Source organism: Neolamprologus multifasciatus, chromosome 23 (assembly GCF_963576455.1).
Source record: "Neolamprologus multifasciatus chromosome 23, fNeoMul1.2, whole genome shotgun sequence".
NCBI lineage: Eukaryota > Metazoa > Chordata > Actinopteri > Cichliformes > Cichlidae > Neolamprologus > Neolamprologus multifasciatus.
The window spans coordinates 42,422,035-42,445,102 of NC_140460.1; the positions used below are offsets into that span (position 1 = coordinate 42,422,035).

The window sequence follows — 23,068 nt, forward strand, 5'->3', positions numbered from 1 at the left end:
CTCTAATGCAGCTATAATGAACATTTGACATAGTTTGTTTCCTCACTCTGCTGACTCACACAGCCAGGAGACATGCGTGATTACACAAACTAATGCCCACAGCTTATCATTTTATATGATTAAACACAATTTCTAAAACCAGGCAGTGTGAGCTGCAACATCTGCAGTGCCTGCCAGCAGCTAATGGGCACTCAGTGACCACAGCCAGTGACCACAGCCAGCGACCACAGCCAGTGACCAGCGTGCTGCAGAGCAGGGACTGCTTTTACCAAGTCAAGGTCATGGACTCATGTTGATTCCCTTTAGCCCAGTTTTACATTCTGGGTTTTGCTTCAGGTTTTCTGGTACAAGTATTCAGGATATTAGTGCAGATGTTTATCCAAATATTGCTCCCTGGATAAGGAGAGACTGACAGCTATACAGGCTCCACATTGTATTTGATTTTCAGTCATTTCGCTATGATTTAAAATGTAAAACTAATAGCTGGATGTTGATTTGGATGGATGCCCCCACAGAGCTCCATGTTTCTCTGCAACAGAGCGACTTGGATAAAACATGGAGACACTGAAAACAATCCCCTGTAGATTAAATGATGTGATGACTCAAATGTTTGCAGTGCTCACAGAGTAAGAAAGCCCGAATGGAGAACACCGTGACGATGACAGGAATCACTAGATTTTGATTTGTTCAGCTAGTAAACTAGAGTTATTTACACTGAGAATTGCATTTGGTTGTAATGTTAACAACACGTCTTTTTGTGCTTGTTTGGTTACTGAGTCGATGCCCCAAGGCTCAGATTAAAGCAAGTTAAATATTTCTGGGCATGCTTGGAATAGCCACGATAATCACAATCAGGATACTTAATAAGCAATATGTTGATATGTTGTACTGCAACAGACTTTTGTCCTTTCTGACACATCCATCAAGCTCCACAGTCGCAGCATTACTGGCCCTGCAGATCTCTTTAAACCACAGCACAGGTCATGCTACTGGCTCATAAAAGGTCCTGGGCATCATCCAGCAGATATTAAATGACCTTCAGAGAATAGAGATGACTCGGGTCCTTCTTCTCCTGTGTTTTTGAAAGCCATGTAAAATCTAATGCAATGGCACAAAAAAGAAGTGAATGATAACGAGGTTTATGTGATCAGACAGAAGTGGAACTATCACAGCCTAACGGCTGACATACTTTGATTAAAGTGCACAGTAAACACCAGCTGCACCATCCAGATATGTGCAACACCTCAGACCTCACCTTTAGGTTGTGATGCATGACGCCCCATCTGTCTGCCGTCCTGTTTGCTACGGCAGCTGCCATTTATGTTTTAAGTCAAAAGTCTGATCAACAGCACAGAAACAGCTGCATGATACTGCTAACACAACGCTGGCTCATTCATCTGCACAGATGACATGCTATAGCTAGTCAAGAACCTATTACGGTGGCCCTGAGAGGCCAAACGGACTGCAACTTCAGAAAACACTTGCAAAAAGAAAAATGCTGCAAAAAGAAAAACACTTGCGGCGTATAAAGTAAAGACTTTAAAACAAAGTAAACGCTGAAAGTACAAACATCGCTAATGTCACATAACTTTGCCGACATGTGACCAACAGTAATGTTTTAATGTTCCTCGTTATTAAACATTTGCACATAAATAAGTGACATCATATTCAGTACTTACTTTTGAAAGTTTACTCTTTGGCCGCTCCACTTCCACTTTGTTGAAGTGTCTCCCAGTCCCAGTGCACTTGTTAGCATGTTTTGGTTTGTGCAACTGGTCCGTCCGGTTATTGTCTCCCCAGAAACATTTCCGTTGTCTTTTTTCCTATTTCCGTAGGGTTGTGTGTGCTTTTCCAGCGTTTTTCTTTTTGCAGCGTTTTTCTTTTTGCAGCGTTTTTCTTTTTGCAGCATTTTTCTTTTTGCAGCGTTTTTCTTTTTGCAGCGTTTTTCTTTTTGCAAGTGTTTTCTGAAGTTGCAGTCCATTTGGCCTCTCAGGGCCACCGTAACCTATAGATGTTACACACTCATACCCAGCTGAGTGTATACCAACCCCAGCCCAGCAGAAGGACTCTTCAACGGAGAAATGATGAGCAGTCAGGCCTGTAGCTTTGCAGCATTCATTTCTACTTCTGCATGTTTATATAACAGACCGTGGCGACCACTTTGAAGTCTCGTTGGGCTGGTTTTCAACATTAAACAAATCCTAATGATTTGCGTTGGATGGTGGAGAAAATAGAACCAGTATCATCAGCAACATTACTGTGACAAAGCTTGCAGCAGTTTTAGATGAGAACTTTTTTTGTACAAAAAAAGCAGATGGCAACATTACACACATGTTCACAGCATGTGTTACTAAACTAACAGAATAAGAACGTGCGTGTTAAAAAACTGCCATGTTTCGGCTGTGTGCAGGCAAGAGAAGGACCCAAACGCAAAACTCAGCACGCAGGAATAAAACTCAAAAAGCTGCTTTATTGCAGAATGGGACAAAAATACAACAAAACTAAACTGGGGCATGGATAAACTGACACACAGCCATGAGGGAGGACGCAACACTGACAAAGAGAAACATGGGGCTTAAATACACTGAGGAATAACGAGCGGGAATGAGCCACAGGAGGAGAGCACAGCTGGGAGTAATTAGGCAGGACGAGACAAGGGAAGCAAAACTAGAAACATTAACATAGGACAGACTGTGAAAGTAAAACAGGAAACACACTGACAGAACTCAAGACATGTAAACTTAACAGACTGGGGAGACAGAACATAGGGACCTGAAACATGGAACAGAAAGGCACAGTAGACACAACATGAACATAACAACGCCACAGGGGAAAGTAAAACAAAATGCAGGAACACAGGACCTTTCAAAATAAAATGGGAAACATAATGAAACGCAAGCATGACAACATAAGAAACACAGACATGAAGCACATGAAGGACAAGGGAGACTTAACAGGGGTTGGATACACAAGGGGAATCTAATAAACAAATGAACTTAGATAACCTAATGAACAAAATAAACTCAAACTTAAAACGCTGGGTCAAAAGACCACAGATCATGACAAAAACAACTATTGGAAAACTACTTTTAGAAGATAAGCATGGTCTCAGAAGATACCCGAAACGGAGACCTTTTATATCGTTTAATGTGTTTTGACCGGACACCAGTTGAACATGGTGATACGTTACAAACAGTCCATTTTTCTAGCAATATATAATATAATATTCATATTTAAAGATGATTATAAAAAAGTGAGTTGTAGCCTAAGAAAAATCATGTTGGCATCTTTTCTACGTAATCAGTACGAAGGCTCCAGAATGAGGGAAAAAATAAGGCAATTTAAAAAGTGTGACCTTAGTAGGTCTGTACTACGAAGTCGAAGTCTGCTGACACAGATATTTACTGGTACGGCATTATTATTATATTATCATTTAGATAAACTGACAGAAAACTACAGAGCAGCTAAAGCTGGAATTTAAACTTGGCAGTTTTTAAGGTGATGTCTTTTGAGTTCGACAGCTGAGTCTTCGGGTTCAAAGCGATTGTGTTTCCAACATCTTGAGGCCCAGGAGCTCTTTTAAGCAGAGTAGTGACTGGTATTAATCATCGGTGTACTTATAGACTGTTAAATATTTCTAGTTATTTTGTTATTTCTGTGCCATTAACAAGGAGACTACAGCATGTCAGAATCCAGTGAAGGCAGATACACAGCACTTGTTGCTAAGTATCCACTGAAGGGGCCTCATCCTTGTCTTCATGCGTTGTGGAGCCACCAGAGGCTGGCTGCTCCTGAAGAATCCCATTGTCATGCCTCACTAGCCTCTTTACTGCCTTTATGTATCTGTTTGCTACCCTGAGGCGACAGGAATTGTCTGTGTTTAAGCACAAACGAAAGAGTCCTTGCTGTCTCAGGATCCCTCCTCCCCCACATCCTACCATCTCTGTCTCTCGGCATGTGGCTAGTGCCACTGTTTGTCTAAATCATCAGAGGCAAGCTTGTCCTCTGTGAAGTATTAACCGCCACACTTCTTGCCCTCGTCTTGTGATGCTGCTGTTTAGTCTACAGGCCTGGTAGGCAGTTTGTTCTATAAGAGACGTATACTGTACCCAGTGTACATATACCATATACATATATATATATACACGTAATAACTTACTGCTGTTGTGTCATTTTGTTGTACACAAATGACACAATGTATCTTTTTTCATTAGATGTTCAACTTTGAATTGATGCTACATATAAGGTGAAATTAAGAAAACACACACACAGGTTAGGGCGTGGTTTTGGGCCGGTCTATAACTGAACTGAACAAGAACTGTTTCCATTTGAAAGCTGGGACCAAGAGCCATACTGGACCAAGAAATGATGGTTGGGAAGCAGAAGGAAACTTTTTTTTTACCAGTTCAGTTCTACTTAGAATAGCATTTCAGCAGTATTTTAGAGCAGATTTCATGGAGAAAGAATAAAAAAATGGATGCTATGTAACTCTAGAAATGACCAGACTGCATGTGTGTGCATGAAAGAGAGAGTGAGCAACAGTGATACACAGATAAGAGCTGCTGAGACAAACTGCTGTAACATGTAGTGACGGTACAAACCACCAGGGGAATCAGGAACCATAACACAGTGTTACGAAGTGATTGGATTAAGCAGATTGTATAAACAGGTGCTGAACTACGACAAAAGACGCAAAGATATGTACCGTGGTGTCAAACAGTGGAGAGTTCTCTGAGGCTGTTTTAATGAAATGCTGACCAGCAGACAGTCGCTCACTAATTAAGGGACGAGTGCTAAAATGTCAACAGTGTTTTTGGGATTCAGAACATGTTTGGGGAGCAACTAGAGCATCACTGTTGAATAAACAGCAAGCCCTTATGAGGACTACTTTAGGCTATGAGTGTGCAGCACGCCAGCAGCAGAAATAATACGATGGTGTGAAAACAAGTGCAAGACTGAGAACAGGCATTAGGATACGTAAAATTCCAGTTGTTGCCATGCAACGGCCGGGGGGGGGACTAAAGTTAATCTGCAGGTGCATAATATCATAACATCTTCACCTGGACAGCAACTCTAAACCTATCACATACAGTCCTGTTCTATCTGCAGAAAACTGATTTGCACTTTGGAAATAAGTAGTGTTCATTAATAATAACATATAACTTATATGTGGGGCCTGAATAGGGTGAGACTGACGAGCGAGGATGCTTTGCTGCAGCGATCTTCTCCTGTGGCGTCTTTAGTCAATCCCAGTTCTTGCTGCACATGGTGGCATGAGCAGTTACTTTTTGACAGATAGTTTGGCTACATTTTGTCCTTAATCAATGAAAATATTGAATTTGCTTTTTGCCTTAACTCAGGTTATCTCATTTTTAAATGTGGTTGGTTGTTTTCTTCTTTTTAAATTTTACTTCTGACTTAGAAAATAACACATTTGCCTTTTTTTCAGTTATATAAAGGCAAACCACTCCAACAGTCTGCTCGGTGCGCTTTATATTGTAAGGTAGAGCCTACAATGAGACAGAGAAAACCCCAAAAATCAAAGGACCCTCTCTGAGGAAGCACTTGGTGACAGAAAGCAAGACAATGACAGAACCGGGTTTTGCTTGCTAGCAAAGGAGGCTGGTTGGAACCAGGCTCTTGGAGCTGAACACTGTTTCCTAGCCAACTTCAAATAAACAGCCTTCCTTGCAGCCTTTTTATTGAATACAGTTACAGTTTATACAGGCACCACCCACTGTAACACCCCTGTGCTGTGTCGGGCCCTTGTATGTGTGTGTATGCATGTGCGAGAATGTGTGTGTGTGTGTGTGTGTTTGTGTGACCTCCTGCTCACCAAAGGGTCATAAATGCAGGAAGTTACTAAACAAGAAAACAGAAGCTTCACATATGTGCCTATAATAAAACACTACAGCCTCCCCCACCATCCAACAGGCTGGGGAGGGGGTCAGAAACACAGGAATGTCTTTGATCATAGTTTGAACCAAGACTTACAAATTTAAGTAACACAATGACAACATTTAACAATTTCAACCTAACAGGGAGGCTCACACAACTTTATGTGAGTGGTTGGGGGTGAGAGGATGGAGACAGGACAGAAACACTGTGGATTGGTGCTCTCTCTTTTGACAAACACTGCTACTGCAATCAGGTGTCTGCTATAATGAGCAAGGAGCTTTTCACCATGTAAGGCCCACGGCTCTTTGCACAACTGTCAGCCACAGGAAAGGGTTTGCAGAAGTTACACAAAGTATATCAAACGAGAACGACTAGGTCAGTCACACACACACACACACACACACACACACACACACACACACACACACACACACACACGTTTATAAACAAAAGTAAAGTCAGTTAAATATAATATTCAGTGACATAAATGACTTGTCATTAAATCATTGGTTGGGGACAACGATGACAAACGCTTCAGATGATGTCACGATCGCACGATTTGTTTCATCCTGAGCTGAAAATGACACATTTTTCTAATCACACTGAATTGGAGAAAAAGAGGTTTTTTACATGGTGCAAACTCTTCTTTAATTATTCAGACATTTGTTTCTATTTTTACAACGATTATCTGCAGCGGCAGCAGAATAACACGTTTCACACCTCTGAGCTTCAGTACTCGTGTCTCGACATACAGCCAGAGCAGAGGAAGAAAGACGGTGCGTGTCAGATTCAGAGGTCCTCTGCCACAGGTTGCAGGTGGCATTGTAATCCTACTGAACATTTGATTCGGCTTCGCTCAGGCAGCAGTGACATCCCTTCATCAGTCTCATGAAAGTCATCCGGTCAATCTGGGCCAAGCTGCTGACTGAAGCTGATATACTTCAGAGGCATGGAGGATACCCCCGACCGCTGAGGGTTATGATGTGGGGAGAGGGAATAAATGATGATGATATCAAAGGAAGTCTGCCTTCTGCCTGCCTGGTCTGCAGGCTACGACTGCACTGTTTTTCCTGTTTTTCACCAACATGATGATGAGAAACACTGATGTTCATCATGACTCTAAACTAACTTGACCTTGAAATCAAAAGGAATCCTAATGAAACTTTAAATGTTTTAGCATCTATTTCTAGGGTTTTAATAAGTATCTGTATTTAAATGTAGAGTTATAAAGAAAATGATATCATCCGTCTGCTTGTCCTTTCTTTGTTGATGTCAAATAAAATTTGCATTTGACTAAAGTGTGTTTATTTTGGAAACATTATTTGACACTGACTCCAAAAAATTACATCAAAGAAGTTATTCCAAGTAGCTAGGAAAGATAACGGTGTAGATGCAAATGAATTTGAATGATAAAGTGTATCAAGCTCCCAATGAAACAGCATCCTGACACGAGTCAGGAGAAATGTACCTGCTGTTTACTGTTTAAGGGTTGGTAAGAAAGTAAGTAAAATAAATAACTTTATCTAAATAACATTTTTCACAGACACAAAGTGCTGCACAACCATAAAAGAAAAACACAATATTGATATAGAATTATGCTGAAACAGATTGAAGGTAAATAAAAACCTAAATAACAAAAGAAACAGAAAGTCTTATTAAACAAAAACATTTTTAGCTTTAAAATAAAAAAACAGGAATATTTAAATAGGCAGCACGGTGGCACGGTGGTTAGCGCTGTTGCCGCACAGCAAGAAGGTCCTGAGTTCAGTTCCACCATCAGGTCTTTCTGTGTGGAGTTTGCATGTTCTCCCCGTGTTTGCGTGGGTTCCTTCCGGGTACTCCGGCTTCCTCCCACCGTCCAAAGACATGCAGCTTGTGGGGATAGGTTAATTGGATAATCCAAATTGTCACTAGGTGTGAATCTGAGCATGAATGGTTGTCTGTCCCTGTGTGTTGGCCCTGCGACAGACTGGCGACCTGTCCAGGGTGTACCCCGCCTCTCGCCCTATGACAGCTGGGATAGGCTCCAGCGCCCCGCCCTGAAAAGGATAAGCGGAAGCGAATGGATGGATGGAATATTTAAATACTGTTTGAAGCAGATGACTGAATCAGCAAAATGCGATAAACCTCAGAGAAACAGAGAATAATAAGCCAAAGAAAACAAATCTACTTGAGCTCGCTACGGGAGAGAAGCTTCTTCTGGTCCCAGATTTTCAGCCCTCTGGGAGTGTCCCCAAGAAGGTCATGGACCTCGTATTGATCCTCTACCTCCACCAGTCGCTCTTAGCACTGACGAAGCTTCTCGGATGAAACATCTTCAAGGAAATTTAAAGAAGTCCTGACACTTTTCTTTCCAAGCTCCTTAGACTGGTGAGAGTGTAGTTTGTAATACACATGAACTGAAATTTCAGTGCAGATGACTCTCTCTGGCTACGTCCACACTCATACGTTTTCGTAGCGCATCGTCTTCTCTCCGTTTTGGCTTCCCGTCCACACTGAGACGCCGTTTTCTCCGAAGGAAAACGCAGCGTTTTGAAAACACACACATTTGAAGACGGTGCTTTTGCGTCGCAGTGTGGACGGCGAAAACGGAGACTTTCAAAAACGATGACGCATGTTAGTCATATGATGCAGTCATGTGACCAATTAAACTACGATAGCGGAGGGCGGCAGTTGTTTTGTTTGACAGCCTTATTAAAGATTAATATCAGTCTGTACGTGCTGCAGAGAGCTGTTCTTCACATTCTTTAATTCTCACTCGCTTTTGCAACTTTGTACTTTTGTGTTACTCGCAGCAACAACTCCACCTCATTGTTAGTCCATTTAAAAAGATTGATGCTTTTCCTCGACCTTTTGCCGACGTTTCAAAGAGCCGGAAAGTAAATAAGCTGCAGACAGAAATGAGGCAAAATTGAGTTTCACGCATGCGCAGGACTGGAACGTCAGCGTCTTTGGCCGTTACAATGTGGACGCACAACTGTGTGAAAGTGACTGAAAACGCTAGTGTGGACGCGGAGCGTTTTCAGACCAAAAGACCGTTTTCAAATCTATCCGGGCTAGTGTTTTCGAGAGCGTTTTCATTTGGGAAAAACAGCGTCTCAGTGTGGACGAGAGGCCAAAAAGAAGAGAAAACGCATTATTGTGGACGTAGCCTGAGTAATAAACGATTCCTCTCATTTTGCTACCATTCACACCACAGACTCAGAAGAGGTTGAACGTCCCTTAAACGTCCATAGCTTATGATGGGTCCTGTCATGTAGGGAGTCACAGTCACAGCTTCTAAACTCATTTGACCACCTATAAAAGAATTAGTCATGCTCTATAGTTTTCCCCAGACAACCAACACTTCATAACTGGCAATATATATGCAGGCATACTTTGAACTGCTCAAGGAAGCATAGTGTGGGAAGTGTCAGTTTGCTCCGACTCTGGAACAGACAGCGACTGCAAATCAAACCAGGTGATCTTGGTTAAAGGCTGTTCAGTCTGCTGTGTGCTGATCACATGAAATTAGAGAACATGTACACAACATATTGAGTTTTTAGGAGAAATGAAAATACTGCCAACATGACTTTATAACCTATCTTTAACACATTGCACAGCTCCTTGGATGATATTACATTCAGTGCATGTGAGAACAGAATATTGATGTTTTTAAAAATCCAACAAAGAACTCCAGCATTGCATTTATAAGTTGTTTACCTAAAGGCATCTTTAAAAATGGAAACTCCCATTACCGTATTGACTTCTGCTTAAATACCAGGTTTTCTGAGTCCTCATTTTATAAAGATGACATTTCGGTGCTTTTTTCTTCCTGAGCTGTGATACACTTTAGATTCTAGCCAATAATTTTACGTTTCCGAGGATAGTAGGCGGGTCCAGGTACGTACGTTCTTTTAGAGCAGAGCTACAGATTAAAAACGCCCAAGGCGAAGCGGTCAAAGTCTGGCTGTACTTCACAGCAAAAGATGCAAACTCAGCAGCTGCAACAAGTGCTTTAAGGTGATACTGTGATACTGTCAAAGGAGGTAACACCTCAAATCTGATGAAACACCTGGAGACGCATAGCGTTTTTTTAAAAAGCCGAGAAACGCGCCGTATTTGATAGCTTGCTGCGAGACCTCACACCGAGCACATCTACTGCGGTGTGGTGCCTGTTATCGGACCCGGAGTTAGCAACATCCCCCAAAAACCCGAAGAGGAGAGTCCTGGCCCCTAGCCCTGCCAGTGTAGCAGAAATGATGAGGATGATGATGCAGCAGCAGCCGTTCTTCTCTGCATGAGTAGCTTCATGTTGTTTGTGTGTAATTTACGTTGAGTAGGCTAACCACGTTATTACATTAATGCATGTAAGGTGAACTAGCAAACACCATCATAGCTACATGCGGCTGTCTTCTTGTTTGATGGCAGATACTCCCTTCACCCTGGACAAAAAGGCTAAAATGACCAAAGAAAAAGTGGAAAACAGTTAAACATGAGAGGTTTTTGGACAAAGTTTGTGTTTTTTTCCATTGTTTAAGCTGCTTCCAGCCAAGAGTGATACCATATATGCCCCATAGCTGCAGAAAAGGCTAACATTGTTATCTTTTTACAAAAAAACAGCTGAACATGAGAGGTTTTTGGACCAATTTTGTGTTCTCCATTCTTTAAGCACCGGCACCGTTTCAAAAGTACTGGTTTGGCACCGGTATCGGATAAAACCTAAACGATACCCATCCCTAGCACCACCCCAATGAGTCCTGCATGTTTAGCATGCTAGTGTTACTGGTCAACAGCATGCTAACACCCAATTATTTGTTTATTCCTGAAACAATACACAATGTTTGTAGCTGTTCTTTGTTTGAACGCCAAAGTGACTTACAGTCCCACACCGCTGCTATGATAATGGCGACTGTGGCTCAGGGGGCACAGCAGGTCATCTTCCATCTGGTTCAATCCCATACTCCTCCAGTATGTATGCCAGAGATACTGAACCCTGAGTTACCCCTTATGCATCCATTAGCATGTCAATGTGTATGTGACTAGATAAAACGATGAATGTGTTTGACTGGGTAAATGAAACTTGCAGCTGAAAGTACTTTGAATCCATAGAAAAACAGAATTTGGTAGATAAGTAGCAGTCCATTCACCATTTTTAATAAGTAAAGGACATTGAGACGACATAATGGCTGTTGGCTTTGAATCCCATCGTACTACAAAGCTCTCATATTGGTTACACACACTAACCAAGCCTACCTCGGATGAGTGACGGAGACATAACTGAAGCCATAATGGCTTGGACGTTCTGACTGGAACAGTAGCAAGAGATGAGAACAGGGTGTTGTTGGAATGATACTATGCAAGGAACCACAGCAGAAGGCGTTACATGAAGAGGATGTGGGACCTTTTATCTATCTATCTATAGCACAAGTCACCATCAAGGAGGATCTACCAAGGAGATGCTCTGTCCCCGCTGCTCTTCTGCATAGGCCTGAACCCCCTCAGTGAGATCACTGACATGACGGGGAGATTGCAGTACCAGACATCAAGGACCGCTACAACATCATGAAGAGGCCGCTAGGAAAGATGCAACCACCGAGTACCAGCAGAGGCAAGTCCCGAGGAGTCAGCTGAACCGAAAGAAGAAGATCCAGGCTGTCAACACATACGCCCTGCCTGTGATCAGATATCGTGCTGGGAAAATAACCTGGCCATATTCTACATGTAAATATATATATATATATATATATATATATATATATATATATATATATATATATATATATATATATATATATATTCTACATGTAAATATATATATTTCTTTTTTCATATATATACATGAAAAAAGAAAAAAATATATATATATTCTACATGTAAATATATATATATCGATATGTACATTGCACCTCAAAGGAATGAGATCTCACCCACAATGCCTGGCAACATGTTGAAGTTCAGGCCCACCCATAGTAGTTGTTACTATGTCATTACAGGATTACTTGGACCACAGACATGTTATTTATCATAACAACAATACAAATGAAAATAAAATCTGTTCAGACAGAAACACAAATCCCCTCCAAAGGACTCAGCACAGGTGGTGTAGCTGTTGTTTCAGCAGTTTGTCACTCACACATGAACAGACTTAAAGTAAAAACCAAGAGAAACTACACACATGTGCACACACACACACACACACACACAGATACATTGAGTTGTACATTGCTTTTATGCACTGGACAATAAACACTTGCACCATCACCTTTATAAAGCGCTTTAAAACAACCACGGCTGACACAAAGTGCTGTACATTGGAACTATAATAAAATTACATAAGATATAAATAAAAGCAAAAGTAAAATAATTAATTAAATAACTAATTTCATTACAAGAGAAACGAAGTCTCACTGAGGTTAAAAGCCAAAAGTGGGATTTAAGACGTGATTTAAAACAGTGAAGTTGAGGATAATCTGACAGCGCTAACCTGTCAGATTATCCTCAACTATGACAAGAATAGGAAGACAAAGTTTTTCCTTTGCATGAGTGCAAAGCCTGTCTTGTGATTGTGAGCTATTGTGCAGTGATGTTAGCACCCAGAACCGGGTTTGAAGAGTAGCTGGTGCCATGCTCCATGCCAGAGCTGCCACAACTCAGCGGCTGGTTAAGGGTGATGGAGAGAATGCGGCAATCCATTGGCTGGAGGCTTAGTATATTTCAGTCGGTGTAGTCCAATGGCAAGCGAGAGAGAGAGAGACCTGGTTTCTCTATCACTAATCTTGTCCGCGCAATACACTCGGTCTGCGAGAGCAATTAGATTCAGCACCGTTTCCAGTGCCTCTGCAGTGACTCATTGAAACATCTTCTGTGCTGATAAAGCCGCATCTCTATCTCCCATACCACACGCACACAAACACACACTCAGTCTGCCTCAAAGACACATGCTGGACGTACAGTTAACTGTCTTCAGAGCGCAAAGACTGCGCGTCTTACTTTGGATTTGCAGAGCAGCGGCTTGGACGTGGACTTTATTGCGTTTTTCTTATGTGGTGTGTATTTCGCCTGAAGTCGGGACTTACATTTAAGTCAGACGGTGGTGATACGGGCTGAGGTAAGTGCGCTGCCGGCGGGATGTCATGGCGAGCCTCACAGCTTTCCCCGAGCGAGAAATAACAGTGTAGATTTATAGAGAAGGGGAGAAGGTCTGTGCGTTTCCACGGGCTGACCCCCTCCTCTGCTGTCTCGCAACACAGCACAGTCCAAAGGGAATTCTTCCAGACACTGGTAGCCTTAATAGAATCAGGCTTTTCCTTTTTACAGTTGGAAAAACTGTCAGGAGTGTGGCATGGCGATGTTTTCACCTGAAAACCCCGCAGCACGACAGGCTTGTTCTTGCGCACTTTCATTAGACTCCGGTTCACGCGAACGTGTTGATTAGAGAAACGATTTGCTGCAGTAAAGATGTCGGTTGATGCAGAAGATGATAAACATACATCTCAAATCCCGAACTGCACTTTTTGTTTATTCGTGTATTTCTGTGTAGACACGCAGACTTGGAATCGTGTCTCAAACCAAACTCTGCGCCCGTTGAACAGCTCGGTTACCTTTATTGCGACACGATCGGCGGATGTTTTCCACCAGCTTAAAAACGTTTTTCCCTCTAGGTGGCAAAACGTTCAAACACTCGCGTTTTTCCACAACTCTTGTGTGTATGGGATGCAACAAAGACGGGCATCTTCCAGCAGGACTCTGCGTGCGTCTCTATCGAAGCATCCACAAGATGGTGGTGTGGATATCTGTACGTGGATTTTGAGAAAAAGGGAGGAAAAAAACGGGAAAAAAGGCGGTTAGGGTGTTAGAGTGGAAGGTTGAGTGGGGTTTGTCTCTTGCGTGGATATTTACAGCTTCATCGCTGCTAATGCTGTGGTTTCAGTGGGTCTGTGGCATTCACACTGGCTCTGTAACAGCAGCAGATCCACGCAGGCTGCTGGTTTAAAAACGGATGACCTTGTATGTGTTGTCATTCATGAACCACACAATGGTGAACTTGGTGCAAAAGGGTCCATAAAAACATAGACACACCCAGAAAATAGACGTTATGTGTGAACATTGGGTGAAACATATGTTTTGAAAGCTGCTCATGTCTGCAGGAGTATTATTGATTATAATCGATAATCATATGATTCTCTGAAGAAATACATTCTTCAAACACCAAGACTTCAGTTTAGCAAAGCTTTGATTCATTCTGATGTGTGTGTGTGTGGGTGGTGGTGGAGGGGGGGGGTACTCTCTCATGTTCAAAGATGGTGCTTGACAGCATCATCTCTCTCATCATCATCTCTCTTAGAGAATGTTGTTTTACTGTTGATGGCATCATGAGCTTCACGCTTAGGCCTACCTTAACTTTAAGTTCATTGTGTCACTGGTGTCCACAGGGGCCAAAGCAAAGGCTCCTCTGTGATGGTAGAATAAGCAGCAAAAAAAATTTCTGGCACAACAAGCCAAAGAAGAAGAAGCAGCGCTTTAGACGTCTCATCTTAAGTCTACAACTCAAGTCTAAATTTGAGATATTTTACATTTTAGAGACATAAACAAAATAAATGTTCCCATGTGATGATGTAATCTTGTTTTCTAATTCAAACGTGCTTTTACTTAAAGACCCCCCCCCCTTTTTTTTTTTAAACCTGTGTGTATATTTATAGCTTCCTCCTTATGCATTTCATGCATGTGTTATTTTCAGACATATGGGGGTTATGTCACCCCCCCTTCTCCTCGTCAGTAATGATCTAGTCCAGTATTTACTTGGGCGTGACTTAGCCAGTTAACCAATACCTACCTATTATATGTCAGCTGACCTATCTATGAAGTTTTGACTGGTTAATTTGAATTCTTTTTCTGTTTCCTGTCTTGTATTTAAGCAATTTTTACAATGTTTCACTGTGACCCTGATGAAGGCCACAAGCCGAAACGCGTTGGTCTATTATTAAAGTTGTTCTTCTACCTCAAGTGTTGCTGGAGTTCCTGCTTCATGGTAGAATGAGCAAACAGAGAAGGACCCGACTCATGCTTAGCCAGTGGCTGTTCTGCCTCCATGTTACCACACATGTGAGGGTGTGGAGTGTGAGTTTACCACAGTGGCTTCTGTGGGTAGCTCATGTTTTGCACCCCTGATGGGACAGGGGTGAGCTTGCAAACACAAAGTGTCAGTGCATTTTCACATGCTGCTCAAAGCAGGTGGTCTTTTCCCTGACATTTGCAGGTTATGTTTACGTTAGATTGGTTACATCATTGGGATACTTTCTCACATTGCTGCTAAACTGGAACAGGAATGACTTGGCACATGGGGCGTGTGTTTTTAGTAGAGTACTGTATGGAAAATTTTAGGTCTATGGCAACCTGCTAGCAACATGGTTGCTAGTAAGTATGAATACTTTCTGACCCCTTTATGCACATTTTCTATCAATGGCTAATTGGCAGAATTTGCTAGAGGGAGTTACCCACAGTTACCCTTAAGTGGCTTGGCTGTGAAGAAAGTCCCAGCATTGTTATAGTACCATTAGTGCAGCCTCCTTGCTATTTATACCATTGCACCCCGTTGCAAGGGCCTGCCTTTATCAGGAAGAAGAAATTAAAAGTTAATGTTGTCGATTACAAGCTGATAAAAAATCAGATTGGGTTCTTTTCCCCAGAGAAATGTTTCTTTACAAAATTAAAATGATCACAGTCTGCTTTCTCTAGGATACGGTGGAGATCCAACACACTTCAAAAACCACTCTGTGATGATTAAACCAATCTTCAGACAACTTCTGTCCATCTATCTATCTATCTATCTATCTATCTATCTATCCATCCATCCATCCATCCATCCATCCATCCATCCATCCATCCATCCATCCATCTATCTATCTATCTATCTATCTATCTATCTATCTATCCATCCATCCATCCATCCATCCATCCATCCATCCATCCATCCATCTATCTATCTATCTATCCATCCATCCATCCATCCATCCATCCATCCATCTATCCATCTATCCATCTATCCATCTGGCCTTAGCACATGAGAGTAATTGCTGGAATTTCCTAAGTTTCATAGCATGTGTTTTAGCAGCGTTGGCCTCTTTCACACATTCCCTGTTGCAGTGAAGAGGGATTTAAGATAATTTATCCTTCAAATATTTCAGATTATTCAGATTTATTAGATGCCTTCATTAAAAAGTTTAGTATTTCCTCTAAAACTGTATTTTCTCTCTTTTTTCTGCACGTGATATGCTCGTTTATTGTCATGTTCTTTCATGCAACATTTACTAGTTATCTTCTGTCTAAAACAAGGCAGTTAGCTGTGGGTAGCATTTTCATTCATTGTTCCTTCACTTATTATGAACCAAAGCAGCCTCAAACCCCGATGCTCCCTCCACTTTTCTTTAAATTTGTGGTGATATTTTGTTGTTTGTGTGCAGTTTGATTTTGGCACCACAGATTTCTTTGGTGGCGTTGCTCTAAAGTCAGCTGATCCAAGTAGCTTCTGGAGAAATGACACGTTTACTTTTTCCAGCCTGTAATCCATTACTGATTACTCATCGTGTTCAAGAAAGATAGTGGTTGTTTCTGTAAAGTGTGTTATTAGCTTTGTCAGATTGTGTGCTTCGTTGTTATGACTTAGATGAAACTCAGAACAGTTTTATTAATAATCGATGCAGAAATCCTGACAACTCTAAAAGATTTACTTTTTCTTGCAACTGTATGTTGCAGTTCTATTGTTTTATGTCTGTTCAACTTCCTGTGATAGCCACAGGAGTAGAGAGCGCCTGACTGGATCATTTTACGATGATTGAAATGCAAATGACAGACTGCGGCTTCATTGATATTCATAAGACGTATCTCATATAATCATTACGAGTCAGAACAATGTTCAGAATCTCCTGTGTGCTTCTATCAAGGAGAGCTGTGGATGCATGCTCTGTATTCAGCTCGAGCCATCTGAAGGACTTTTTTGAAAAACACAAACACACCCTATCCCCCAAACACACATCATAAAATGCCCCATTACTGCAAGTAATATAAACTCTGCCAATTTATCACACACACACACACACACACACGCACACGGGAAAAAGGAAAAACAAGCATATACCCTCAGTTAAGAATGAGAAACAATTTCATTTCATTTGCTGCATTCATGCTTTTACTGTTTGGTGACTCCTGCGCTGCCATGCGAGGCAGCTTGAACATAACAGGAGCCAGTGATGTACAGCCTGCGGTTGTAGTCGAACACCAAACAACTGCTCACTAAAATCAATACATCTTCTGTTAAATATATGCTGTATATATGCAGTTATATAATCTTGCCCATTTTCAAAGGCATATAGCTTATTTCACACAATTTTCATTAATAAATGAGTCAAAACTTGCTTTTTCCTTATTATTTACATGCAAACATGTATAATGTTCTTATTTATGGGTTCCCTGTGTTAAGTAACCCGTAGTGGCTTGAAAAGCCATAATTGCATTAATTCATCCATCAGTAGTTTTCTGCATGCACTGATGAAGACATAACACTATGGCTCTTTTGTGGTGGAGGATTTATTGCCCTTGGGAACTTGTAGAGCAATGTAGTGGAAGACCATGGTGGTCTGGTAAATCCATAAAAATGCAAATGGCCTCATGTTACAAACATATTTTATGATTTTTTTATATATTATAAATATATAAAAATAAAATATATATATATTTATATCTATATATATATATCTATATATATATATATATATATATATCTTTATATATATATATATATATATATATATATATATAGAGAGAGAGAGAGAGAGAGATATTTTATACCTGGAATATGAATATATTACAACTTTTCATTTTAAAGATTTTGAAGAAAAACAACCCCTGGGATCATTTTTGACCCCACGTGTGCATCTAAGGGTTAAATATGTTTTATATTTAGATTCCTGACAGTAGAGCCCTCTGCTGTGTTGACAGCGCTGCAAACACTCGGTCTTCTCTCAGTGAGCTTCATGATGTCATCACCTGACATGTTTCACCTCACAGGTGAGCCTGTCAGGGTTCATTGGTGGAGTTTCTTGTCATCTTAATGACGTTGGCACCATCAGTTGTGCAGCAGTCAGGTTGGTGCACAGCTGACAGGCCTTTTTAACAACTGTAAGAATTCATATTATGAAATGAACCAATCAGCTGAGTAAAGAGAAACAACAGCCCATCATTACTTTAAGAACTGAAGCTCAGTCAGTCCAGAAAACTGCTAAAACTCTGAATGTGTCCCTGAGTGCAGTCGCAGAAACCATCCATGACATGAGGACCAAGAGCCACCTCTGCTGCTGAGGATAAATTCATTAATGCGGCAAATCTCCGTTAACGAGTTACCACGGATCGTTAAAGAGCTAACGGTGCTAACGCGTTGACACCATGCAGCCCACACGGGGTGATCCGTGGTAACTCGTTAACAGGATTTGCCGCTTTAATGCAGTTATGGTGTTAACGTCATTTTAACTAGATTAATGCTGACAGCACTAACTATTATTAAAAAATCATTATTTAAACATAATTTTGCGAATGCTTTGTAAAGTTGCTCTCGAAAACCTAAAAGAAAACTCGGTGACAAATGAAGAAAATTTAAAGAAAGATGGATGTTCCAGTATTTTTTTGTTGAGTTCAGTAGATAAGATGACTTATATGGATTGGGGAATTTGGATATTGATGCTGCAGCTGAAGTAAGTTACCTGACAGCTGGCAAACTGCATGCTGCTGATATTCCAGGTCTTGCTTGTTAAAGCAAGTTCAGGTCAGGGCTTCCAGATGCCCACCTGGAAGCTGTACTCAGAGTTTCATCTGTAACATCCATCAGAGTAAATGTGGCTCAGCTGTGTGAACAGAAGTGCTGCCAAGTGGTTGGCAAGAAAGAAAGCCCAAATGGACTCAGAGGTGATTTGTTTATTGAGCGCAGTATTATATCTATGCTTTAAAAGGGAAAAAAGCACTAACTTAAAAATACATCTACAAATGTATATTTGTGTGTTTTCTTTAGATATATCACTGTAAAAAAACAAAAAGTGCTGTTTTTACAGGAAAACGCTGGCAGCTGGGGTTACCAGGGACTTCCTGTAAAAATACAGCAGCAATAGACAGCTTTACATAGAAGATATGTAAACTGGAGTGGTAAAGGAATCAGATATTTAGAATATATACTAGAAGGAACAGACTTTATTTCATTTGACAGACTAGTTACACAATATGGGATCAACAAGAAAAGATTTTTAGAATATCAACAAATTAAATCCACAGTAAAAAGAAATTTAAACTGGGTCAAGTTGAACTACAAACACCACCAAGTGTGGTTCAATTTCTTACTCTTAAAACCCCCAAATTACTTTCCAAAATATACAGAATGATTTCTAAAACAGATGAATCAATATCACTTCCTATTGCCAAATGGGAAGCGGATTTATCAGTTAACTTAGACCAAAACTTCTGGTCTCAGATTTGCTTAAAAACCTTTCATCTAATTAGAAATCCAGTCTTCAATTAATTCAATAAAAAATACTACATAGAGTGCACTATACAGGTCATCGGATGTTCAAGATGGGCTTTACGTCTACCAACAACTGCTCACACTGCCAAACCAACTCACCGGACAATTACATCCACGCTCTTTGGTTCTGTCCACCAGTTCAGAAGTTTTGGCGCGAGATATGTGAAGACTTATCAAAGTGTCTGAAATGTAACATTCCAACTTCCCCTTTAGTGTGTTTGTTGGGCAGCTTAGATAATGTCACTACAGAGAAGAATATAAATGGTAAATGGTAAATGGACTGATTCTTATATAGCGCTTTTCTACTCTCTCGGAGCACTCAAAGCGCTCTATACAACATGCCACATTCACCCAATCACACCCATTCTCACAAGCACTTTTTCTATACTTAGTGCTATCTAACTAGATTCACACACATTCATACTCCGATGGACGCATCGGAGAGCAACTTGGGGTTAGTATCTTGCCCAAGGATACTTGACATGCAGACTGGAGGAGCCAAGGATCGAACCACCAACCTTCCGATCAGTAGGTGACCTGCTCTACCTCCTGAGCTACAGCCACCCCATAGCCCATATGGTTTTCACTGCCCTATGCATAGCCAAGAAAACAGTCCTCATGAACTGGAAAAATAAAAAATAATCTTAATTCTAACCAATATAGAAATTATCTATTAGATTACATTAGTCTTGATACAGCCTCTGCCACCACATCAGATCAATTGCTCTGGGCTCCTTTGATCAGCTCCATCACCTAGTGGGGTTGGAGGTCCAAATGTAGTCTAGTCTTCGCTGTTGTGATTGGTGTGGGGGTAGGGACAGGCATGGGGCGTCGGGGGGTTCCCCAGGAGCATCTTCCTTGGAGGGCTCAACCCGGGGTAGCGGTCATGGCCTATTGGGGGCTCTGTTGGCTCTTAGGTGACGGGCTAGGGATGGGTCTGTGCCGATGGACGTGGGTTACTGACCTGGTAGCCTGGCTGCCCCAGGGTGGGTCCGGGATGGGCGTGGGGTTCTGGGGGCGCTCCGTCTCTGGGCCGGGGCCCTGGCTGGGCCTTGGGGGCTTGGGTCCTGGTTGGTGTGTTTCCGGGGCTGTGGGCGGGTGGGTGTATGGGGGCCCAGCCCTGGCGCAGGGTGCCGCCGGTGCGTCGAGCCACCTGAGGGGCTCTCCAACTGGTGGGGGAAGTTGTTACATCTTGCAGGAGCTCTCCTCTCTTCAGGAACTCACTCTGCAGGAGGGGGAGATACAGGAGAGGTGGAGGAAGATCTCAGCCTGGGCGTCTATTGTCTTATGTAGTCTGGAAGATGAGTGGATGACGGGATGGGTGCAGTTTTCTCTGAGGTGGGGTCGGGTGGGCTGTCCAGGGCTCTGTGGGGCCAGGCGGCGCTGCTGTTCTGGGCCCCGGTCCAGGTGGGCCTGGGCCCCCTTTCCCTGGCGGGTTGCAGAGTATGGGGGTGCCTACTGGGTTCAGCGGGGGAGCTGGCCCCAGGGAGGGGTCACTTGCCCCTCCCTTCCTTCCCTCCCCATCTCCAGCTGCCTCCCTCTTCCCGCTCCACCACAATCACCCACACATGCAGGGCCTTGGGGTAAAGGTGTGTCACCAGGGTGCAGGGGAGGCATCCCCCCTCCCTCCCCCCCCCCCCTCCCTCCCCCCCCCCCCCCCCCCCCCCGTCCCCTTCTGGCTGCCTCTGCCTCAATTTTATCTCACAACTTAGGCATTCACATTACTCACACTCTCATAACACATACATATAGGATCTTGGGGGTGGGCACGCTACACGGACTCCAAAAGACCATCAGGGTGTACACCTCACCCCTGGCGTCGTTGCCCACCTCTCAATTTTAAATACACGTAGACACTGAGGGCTATCAGGAGGGGCTATGCACTTATCTGCTGCTCTCTGGCAGGTAGCTCCATGCCCTACGTTCACACTGCAGTGAACACAGTGTGAACGTAGCCTTAAACATGCAAAAATACATCTTCAGAAAAGACTAGTGAGAAAATATCACTTTTGTGGAATTTATTTTGCAGCCATTATCAATAAAACAATTGACAACAATTGGATGCATTTTTTCCAACTTACACAACAACTTACACAACAGTCACACAATTCAATCAAAATGCTATAAAACTGTGGAACATTCCCACAAAGCAAGAACCATCTTCATGAAACAAGCATGTGGCAGACCCTCTACCAGAAAAAGTTACATAGTAACCTGTTAAGACTTTAAAACAAAAATGACATATTGTGCTAAAATTACCGTAATCACCATCCCGCACAACACATACTGTGCTGTCACCACAACCGTGGCCCTGGTCATTAAAAACACATGTGTCACCATATCAAAACATCAGGAAAGCCCCCTATAAAAACAAACCTATAAACACTGCAGCACTGTAAAAAACCCCAAACAAACAAAAAAAACTGTGGAACGTTCCTTCAAAGCAAGAACATCGTCATGGAATAAGCAGGTGGACCCTTGACCAGAAAAAGGTTCAAAGTTCACATTGTGGATTCAACAAAGTAAAAACTACCAGTCCACAAAGAGTCAATATTCAGGCATAACACCATTCGTGGTCGGAGAGATCCTGTGAGGACTCGAGGGTTCTTGTTGGAAAGACGCTTCGAGTTTTTGTTCCCTTTTTTGTTCCTTTTTCTGGGTTTATGGAGAAGAAACACCTGTAGAATAAAATCATATAGAAGCATATTAAGCATTTTAATTGATCTGTTAAAAAATAAGTACAAGCATATACATACATATATGCAATCATGGCCAGACTGCAACAACGAGAGAATGGCTCAAGAGTTGGGAGTTCGTCTTGTAATCGGAAGGTTGCCGGTTCGAGCCCCGGCTTGGACAGTCTCGGTCGTTGTGTCCTTGGGCAAGACACTTCACCCATTGCCTACTGGTGGTGGTCAGAGGGCCCGGTGGCGCCAGTGTCCGGCAGCCTCGCCTCTGTCAGTGCGCCCCAGGGTGGCTGTGGCTACAATGTAGCTGCCATCACCAGTGTGTGAATGGATGGATGACTGGATGTGTAAAGCACTTTGGGGTCCTTAGGGACCAGTAAAGCGCTATACAAATACAGGCCATTTACCATAACAATTGGTTTCCCCAAATTCAAGTTAAAATATAACCAAAATGCTTTGGGAAGTGAACACTGCATGGTCAAAAACATCTGTCTGTTGCAGTGATAAATCACACTTTTGCATTTTAAAAATCCAGCGCAAAGGTTATAGGTAGTCAGATGTCAGCCAAGTCTCGGTCTGGCCCTGAGTCTTGGCCAGGCTGGGACCCAGATTCAGACTGTTATTTTATAAAAACAGTCTGAATCCGGGTCCAAACCCAGCCAAGACTCAGAGCCAGACCTAGATTCCAGAGTCTCAATTACAATTGTTGTAACGCGAGATTCTCAGGTCTGAGAAATAAGAAAGACACATTTGCTCACGTTTGAAGAACCTCCAGAGTGGAAGCCAGCTCAGATAATGGATGTTAAAATTGTAGTAGCTCCCGAACATGATGCACAATGCAGAAATGAATGAGGATATGTTTGTGCTGACGAGGTTCCGATCAAGACTCAGCATGTATCATCTTAAGGAATAGCAGGACTGACCTGAGAACAAATTATTT

General features: G+C 42.2%; 1 protein-coding gene and 1 long non-coding RNA gene across 2 annotated transcripts in view; one reads left to right on the top strand and one right to left on the bottom strand.

Moving 5' to 3' along the window:
- Positions 1–23,068, bottom strand: part of LOC146492421 (uncharacterized) — a 425,011-nt gene that overhangs the window by 248,857 nt on the left and 153,086 nt on the right. The window lies entirely within an intron of this gene.
- nlgn4xa (neuroligin 4 X-linked a) overlaps positions 12,500–23,068 on the top strand; it is a 125,300-nt gene continuing 114,731 nt past the window's right edge. Inside the window, exon 1 of the mRNA XM_085151409.1 lies at positions 12,500–12,988. The gene's annotated coding sequence lies outside the window, so the exon portion shown is untranslated. The remainder of the gene's footprint in view (positions 12,989–23,068) is intronic.